General features: G+C 52.7%; 1 protein-coding gene across 2 annotated transcripts in view; it reads left to right on the plus strand.

The window, feature by feature from the left end:
* LTBP2 (latent transforming growth factor beta binding protein 2) overlaps positions 1-6,599 on the plus strand; it is a 109,696-nt gene that overhangs the window by 16,431 nt on the left and 86,666 nt on the right. For both annotated transcript variants that reach the window (XM_010855745.1, XM_010855744.1), the window contains exon 3: positions 6,144-6,390. The gene's annotated coding sequence lies outside the window, so the exon portion shown is untranslated. The remainder of the gene's footprint in view (positions 1-6,143; positions 6,391-6,599) is intronic.

Below are 6,599 nucleotides of genomic sequence, written 5' to 3' on the forward strand. Positions count from 1 at the left end.
CATTCCCCCCACCATCCAGTGAGATGAATTGCGAAGGCAAACTGAGGCTCCAGGTAGGAGTCTAAGGTGGGGTGCGAGGGAAGCGAAGTCCTGAGGGTGGTAGGAAACTGTCCTGCCTGCAAAGGCCTCCAGGTATGGAAGAAACAGGGCCCTGTCCTGAGGAAGGGACTGGGTACTCAGTGGGGGAGATCCTAGTGTTCCACTGAGGCAGAGTTTAGGAAAGATGGCGGTTTAATCTGAGGGGCTGCTGAGGAGCCTCGGGTGTGGGGGTGCTGGGCCCAGAGTCTAATCTGGAAGCTAGATTTATCTCCCAGACAAGACAGCGTGTGGGGGGCCTGGAGGCCTCGGAGGAGGGTGCGGGCTTAAGCCGCCCACCCTGAAGTCAGTGCCTCACCTAATGGATAACTGATGGAGGGAGAAGGCATCTCTAAGTCCCAGGAGAGAGAGCTGATGACAAGAGGCCTGCATGATGAGGGTGGGTGGTGGGGAGGAGGCCGGCGTGTTCGGCACCTGAGAAGCAGCCCTACCGCTGCCCCCCAGTGCGTGTTACATCTGTAACCAGGGCCCACGTTGTCATTGCCTTTTCCTGGGAAAAAGGTTGTGGCAGAGAAATCCAGAAGCCCTCTTGCTTCCATCCCTGGGGGTGTGGGTTTTTTTTTTTAAGCTTTCTTTTTATTTTTAAAAGCTTTGCAAAATGCTGTCCAATACAACTTCCTGTGGAAACTTTCTGTGGAAATGCTCGGTATCCTGCCATCTAACATGGTATCCATGAGCCTCCTTTAGCTGTTGAACCCTTGACATGTGGCTAGTGCAACTGAATTTTAAATTTTATTTAATCAGTTTCACTGTCAATAGCCCTGTGTTGCTCATGGCTACAGGCTTCCCTGGTGGCTCAGAAGGTAAAGAACCTGCCTGCAATGCAGGAGACACGGGTTCGATCCCGGGGTTGGGAAGATCCCCTGGAGGAGGGTATGGAGACCCACTCCAGTATTCCTGCCTGGAGAATCCCCAGGGGGAGAGGCGCCTGACGGGCTACAGCCCATGGGGTCATAAGAGCCGGACATGACTAAGCACAGCGCAGCACGGCTCATGGCTACAGCATTAGACAGCACTGGACAGCACAGCCCCAGAAAGTGCAAGCACTTCCACGTCCCTGATTTCTGCTGAGGCTCACACAACTCTTTGAGGCAGCAATTGTCAGACCCATTTGATGGACAAGACAACTGAGGCGCAGGTTGAGGCATCTCAGTGAGACAAGACATGCCCAGGGGCACACAGGTGGGGTGTGGCTGAGCGAGGGGTCAAACCAGATCTTCCTGACTCAACCCTTTTGCTACCAAGCCACTGTTCACAGAGTCTCTGAGCAGATGGCAGGAGCAGCCTGCCTAGTGGAAGCTCTTTCCAGACTCTCCCCCGCCCCAAGCCTGCCCATTCTGAATTGGGTCTCCTCCCAAACGGAGGGGTTTTGTGTGGAAAATCTGAGCAAACCTCTTCTCCACTGTACTGGATGTGAGTGAAGGTGGAAGGGGGCACAGCCAGGAGTCGGGGGAGGGGGCGTGGTGGAGAGAACGATACTTTCTATTTCTTACTTTCAAAGCAGTTTCGGGAGTTTTCTTTTTATTCCCTCTCTTTTGGCATCCTGCTAACTTCACAGAGCTGAACTCCCCAAGCTGAAACTTTCCACATGTCCAATCCTCAGTGAGAAAGAGAGTGCCAGGAATGTGGAGAAGCCAGGGTTCAGGAGCCCAAATTATGAATGGCTAATGGCTGGCATTGGCGAGCGGGCATGGGAATCCAGGAGCAGGATCACCTCCAGGTTCTGAGGATGCTGGTCCCCGACAGGGAGGGGCTGGGTATGTCTTCAGTGGCTAGACACGGGCATTGTGGCATCATGCTTGATAACCCGTCACCAACAATCAACAAAGACTCGTTAGAGCCATATACCCCCTCTGGGTCGATTTCTCAAGTATAAGGCATGACCTCTGCTCTTATGGGAAAATGGGAGGAATGAGGATCCAAGCATGAAACGTGAAGACAGCCCAGCCTGCCACGCTGGGAATTTTCTCTCTTAAACTTCCCACAATGCCGCATGAAACTGCCTCTCTGGGGGTGCCGCAGCATTTCCTTTTTCGCTTTATGCAATCGCCCCTGCCATGGGCAATTCTGCAATGGCTGAGCACTAGATACTTCAGTTTTGAAATCTGTGCTCATTTGGCTTAGGAATGCTTTTCACGGTCTCCTTGAAACAAAAGGCACATGACCACTATGGCCCCCTCCTTCCCCAAGGGTTCCAAACTTCTGCATTTCACGCACCAGTAAATATCCAAAAACATCGTATGTACCAAAATACAGTAGCCAGCTTTTCATTTTGCCAAGTGAGGATATTAGAAACACCATTTGCCATCACCTTTAACCACTTCAAAGAACATTTTAACACCAGAAAAGGAGGCAAGATATAATCTTAAAATAAAAGACACTTAATTTTCTTTTTTATTGGAGTATAGTTACTTTACAGTGTTATGTTAGTTTCTGCTGTACAGCAAAGTGAATCAGCTATCCAGATACATCTCCCCCCGCTTTTTTGGATTTCTTTCCCATTTAGGTCACCACAGAGCACTGAGTAGAGTTCCCTGTGCTGTATAGCAGGTTTTTACTACTTATTTATTTTATACATAGTATCAATAATGTATATATGTCAACCTCAATCTCCCAGTTCATCCCACCGCCCACTTTCCCTTTGAGTATCTATATGTTTGTCCTCTGCATCTGAAAGACACTTTTTCAATGGGGAAGAAAATAGCGTTATAAGAAACACAAGAAACTGTTTTGTTTTTCTTGTATTATGGCAGGCCGGTAAAAACTGACCTGACTGTCCCTCTTCATGGACAGGCACTTGGAACCATCATTTGGGTCCAATTGGGAGTGGTTTTGGGGGGAGTGGGGAGGGAGGAGAGGAGTTTATGCTCCAATCCCATAATGCAGATGCTCAGCTCAGAGCAAAACACTGTAGTGAGGGAATCCCTACCTGCTGAGACTTGAGAAGACAACGAAGAGAAGGATGCAAATGAAGTTGGTGAGAGCTGGCTCACAACCTCTGAAATCGCAGCACTTGTTTCAGGAGGACCTTTCTTAGCCGACCTGGCCTCTGTGCTGGTTCAGAAATGACTGGTCCAGAAGGGTCATCTTTCCAAACGGGTTTTTTCTGCCAACACGTCTGGCTGGTTTGGAAGCCTTTTAGAACTTTTATCGACCACAGTATTACATACATACATACATGCCAGTTTTATAGTTTCCCCCAGCCACCCACTTACCATGAGCTGTTTGTTCATCACACCAACCAAAGTTTGCCAAGCCTGGTCCTCGTTGAAGATCTAACTGCCTGGTGGCAAGGGGCTTCCATGGTTTTGAGAACCCACCACGGGGCCGGGCTTCCTCCATACAGGGAGCAGTCTTGTTGTCTTTGTATCTCTGGCACCCGATCTGACCCAGAGAGGGTGCTCACTAAATGTCTGCGGATGTATTGGTGAATGAGGCAGAACCAGGGACAGGCGAGTCACAGGGAAGTACAGGCTCAAACTGCAGGATGTGGGGCGTTGGATTTTTAGAGAGTGAAAGATCTTGTTGTTAAAGTCAAGGACGGGCCATCCTTGCAGCCCAGGAGGGGAAGGACAGAAGCTAGACTGGTTTTGAAAGGCTCTCTTAAGGGCAAAGACCACCCACGCGGAGGTGGAATGGAAACGGAGACTGGCAGGGGCTGTGTGACCTCTCCCTCCCCCATGCCAGGCTTGGCCAGCAGAGAGGTATGGGTGGATCTGAGGGGCTAGGAGTAATGTAGCATCTGTGGTCCACATGGGAAACCACTCAAGCCCTCCCTTTCTACTCCATCCCCAAGATAAACCAGGGCTGACACCTGTCCTGCGCAAACCTGCTTCTGCAGTGTTCGCTGGTCCTGGTTTGGCCCCAGGCAGCCTGTGTCTCTGGTGGTGGTGGTGACAAGGGCTTGGCAGGTGGTTAGGTGGGGGCTTGCTCCACTTGGGCAGGTGGAGGGGCAGCCAGGTGATAGGCCAAAATCCTGCTAAGTGGCAGTTTGTGTTTGCGGAAGTGCTCAGGGTTACAATTCTCTCACAGAGACTGCTTACCTGGAGGTCTGGGGCCTACCAGGAACAGATGCCCAGGCATTGAGGAAAATGCTCTTGCCTTAGGATCTAGCTCGTGGTTGGGATCCTACAGTCAGACCTAATATTTCCTTACTTGCTCCTGAGTAGGCAAGCTGCCCTTGGTTTACACTATGCCCAATCTATTCACCCTTTCTGTCTCTGGTCAGTGTCACCACCTCCAGGAAGCCTTCCCTGACTTTCACGTCTTGCCTCAGGCTGGGTTAGAGGCTCTGGTCAACACTTTTCACATGCCCTATGTCCTGGCTTCCATATGAGACAGGACACTCCCTGAGAGAGGGAACCTCTTTACCACTGGCCTCAGACCTAGTGAGTGCTCGGTGAATGTTCACTGAGTGAATGCATGAGCTGCTAAACATCCTCCCTCTATCTCAGATTGACTGTGTGGGCTTTGGAGAGGAATGGCTCTGATGGTCTGAGGTCTCTACCACCAGAGCTGACCTGGGATGCACAGCGTCCCGGGGCAGGGCTCCCAAGGATGCATTCAGTAGCTGACTTAAGGCCAACAGATCCCTTTTGTTGTTTCATCATCAGCTCTGGGCCAAGGTTCAGAGGTGGGTCAGCCCTGCTGGAGGCAGTGGGGGTGGATGGAGCCTGGGCTTTTCAGTCAAACACTCCTGGATTGGGTCCTCCATCCAATACCGCCTGGCTGGGTGACCTCTGCACGTCTTTTAATCTCTCTGAGCTTCAGAGGCATTATTTGTAAAATGAGAATCACAATCCCACTTGCTGTATAGGATTGTTTTAGGCTTAAATGAGACAGTGTATCGGAGAAGGCAATGGCACCCCACTCCAGTACTCTTGCCTGGAAAATCCCATGGATGGAGGAGCCTGGTGGGCTACGGTCCATGGGGTCGCTAGGAGTCGGACATGACTGAGTGACTTCACTTTCACTTTTCAGTTGCATACATTGGAGAAGGAAATGGCAACCCACTCCATTGTTCTTGCCTGGAGAATCCCAGGGACAGGGGAGCCTGGTGGGCTGTTGTCTGTGGGGTCGCACAGAGTCGGGCACGACTGAAGCAACTTAGCAGCAGCAGCAGCAGCAGCTGCCATAATTAAAGAGCTTCCCAGTTGGCTCAGGGGGTAAAGAATCTGCCTGCAATGCAGGAGATGCAATAATTATGGGTTCAATCCCTGGCTTGGGGAGATCCCCTGGAGGAGGGTATGGCAGCCCACTCTTGCCTGGAGAATCTCATGGACAAAGGAACGTGGCGGACTACAGTCCATGGGGTCACAGAGAGTCAGATGTGACTGAAGCGACTGAGCATGCAGGCACACTGTAATAAAAATAATATCGATTGTGTTGTAATGAAATATATGCTAGGAGTTAAGGAGGAAAAGAGGTGTAAGGGACAGTCACTGCACCTGGGGTGCTGGTCATATTATTTAGGGAGTTGAGACACATCCATAAAGAATCTATCACACTGATGGTGGGCGGGGCTTCCCTGATGGTTCAGTGGGTAAAGAATTTGCCTGCAATGCAGGAGACACAGGAGACACGGGCTTGATCCCTGGGTCGGGAAGATCCCCTGGAGGAGGAAATGGCAACTTTGACAGGCTACTGCCCAAAGGGTTGCAAACAGCTGGACACAACTGAGCACGAGCCCAGACGGACAGACTGACAGTGGCCCGTCAGGCATGAGTGCTGTGTGCTGTGGTTCAGAGGAGGGAGCAGTACCTGGAGTCAGGTCATCTGGGATGGGGGGCAGGGAGGCCTTGAGGGAACAGCAGGACTTAGTGGAGAGGAACGGGAGAGAGCCCCATGGAGGGGACACAGCACACACAGAGGCCGACAGGAGAGAAGAGGAAACCATGCCTGCAGGCCAGTCCCCAGCTGGACAGACCACGCACAGGGAGCGCTAAGCGTGTGTAGAACACGGTGTCGGGGGTTCGGCCGGTCACGCAGTCTTTGATGGGTGGTCTGAACATGGCCGGGCGGCCCTCACCCTCTCCCTGTCTCCGCAGCCGTGTGCCAGCCACCCTGCCAGAACCGGGGCTCCTGCAGCCGGCCCCAGCTCTGTGTGTGCCGCTCAGGCTTCCGCGGAGCCCGCTGCGAAGAGGTCATTCCTGAGGAGGAATTCGACCCCCAGAACTCCAGGCCAGCACCCCGACGCTCGGCCGAGGGACCCCCCAGCCTGCGCAGGAGCAGTGTGGCCAGAGAAAGCACCACGGCCAGAGTGCGCCCCCCAGCGCCACAGCTGCAGCGGGCCAGGTAAGTCCCCTTCCTCAGCAGGCCCTCCCTTCTTTGGGGGGAGGGTGTGCAGCCTCTTTGCGGGGGCTTCTGCCTTCGGCCTGTTTGGTGAAGACCTTGATGGAGAAGGCCGGAGGGACTCTCCTCCCCTCCCCCAACCCCACCGGAGGGGTGGTGAGCGGGTCTGCAGGTTTCAGGGTTGGCACAGGCTCTGGCAGACTGGACTACAC

The sequence above is a fragment of the Bison bison genome, unplaced genomic scaffold (genome assembly GCF_000754665.1).
Source record: "Bison bison bison isolate TAMUID 2011002044 unplaced genomic scaffold, Bison_UMD1.0 scf7180017864368, whole genome shotgun sequence".
Taxonomy (NCBI): domain Eukaryota; kingdom Metazoa; phylum Chordata; class Mammalia; order Artiodactyla; family Bovidae; genus Bison; species Bison bison.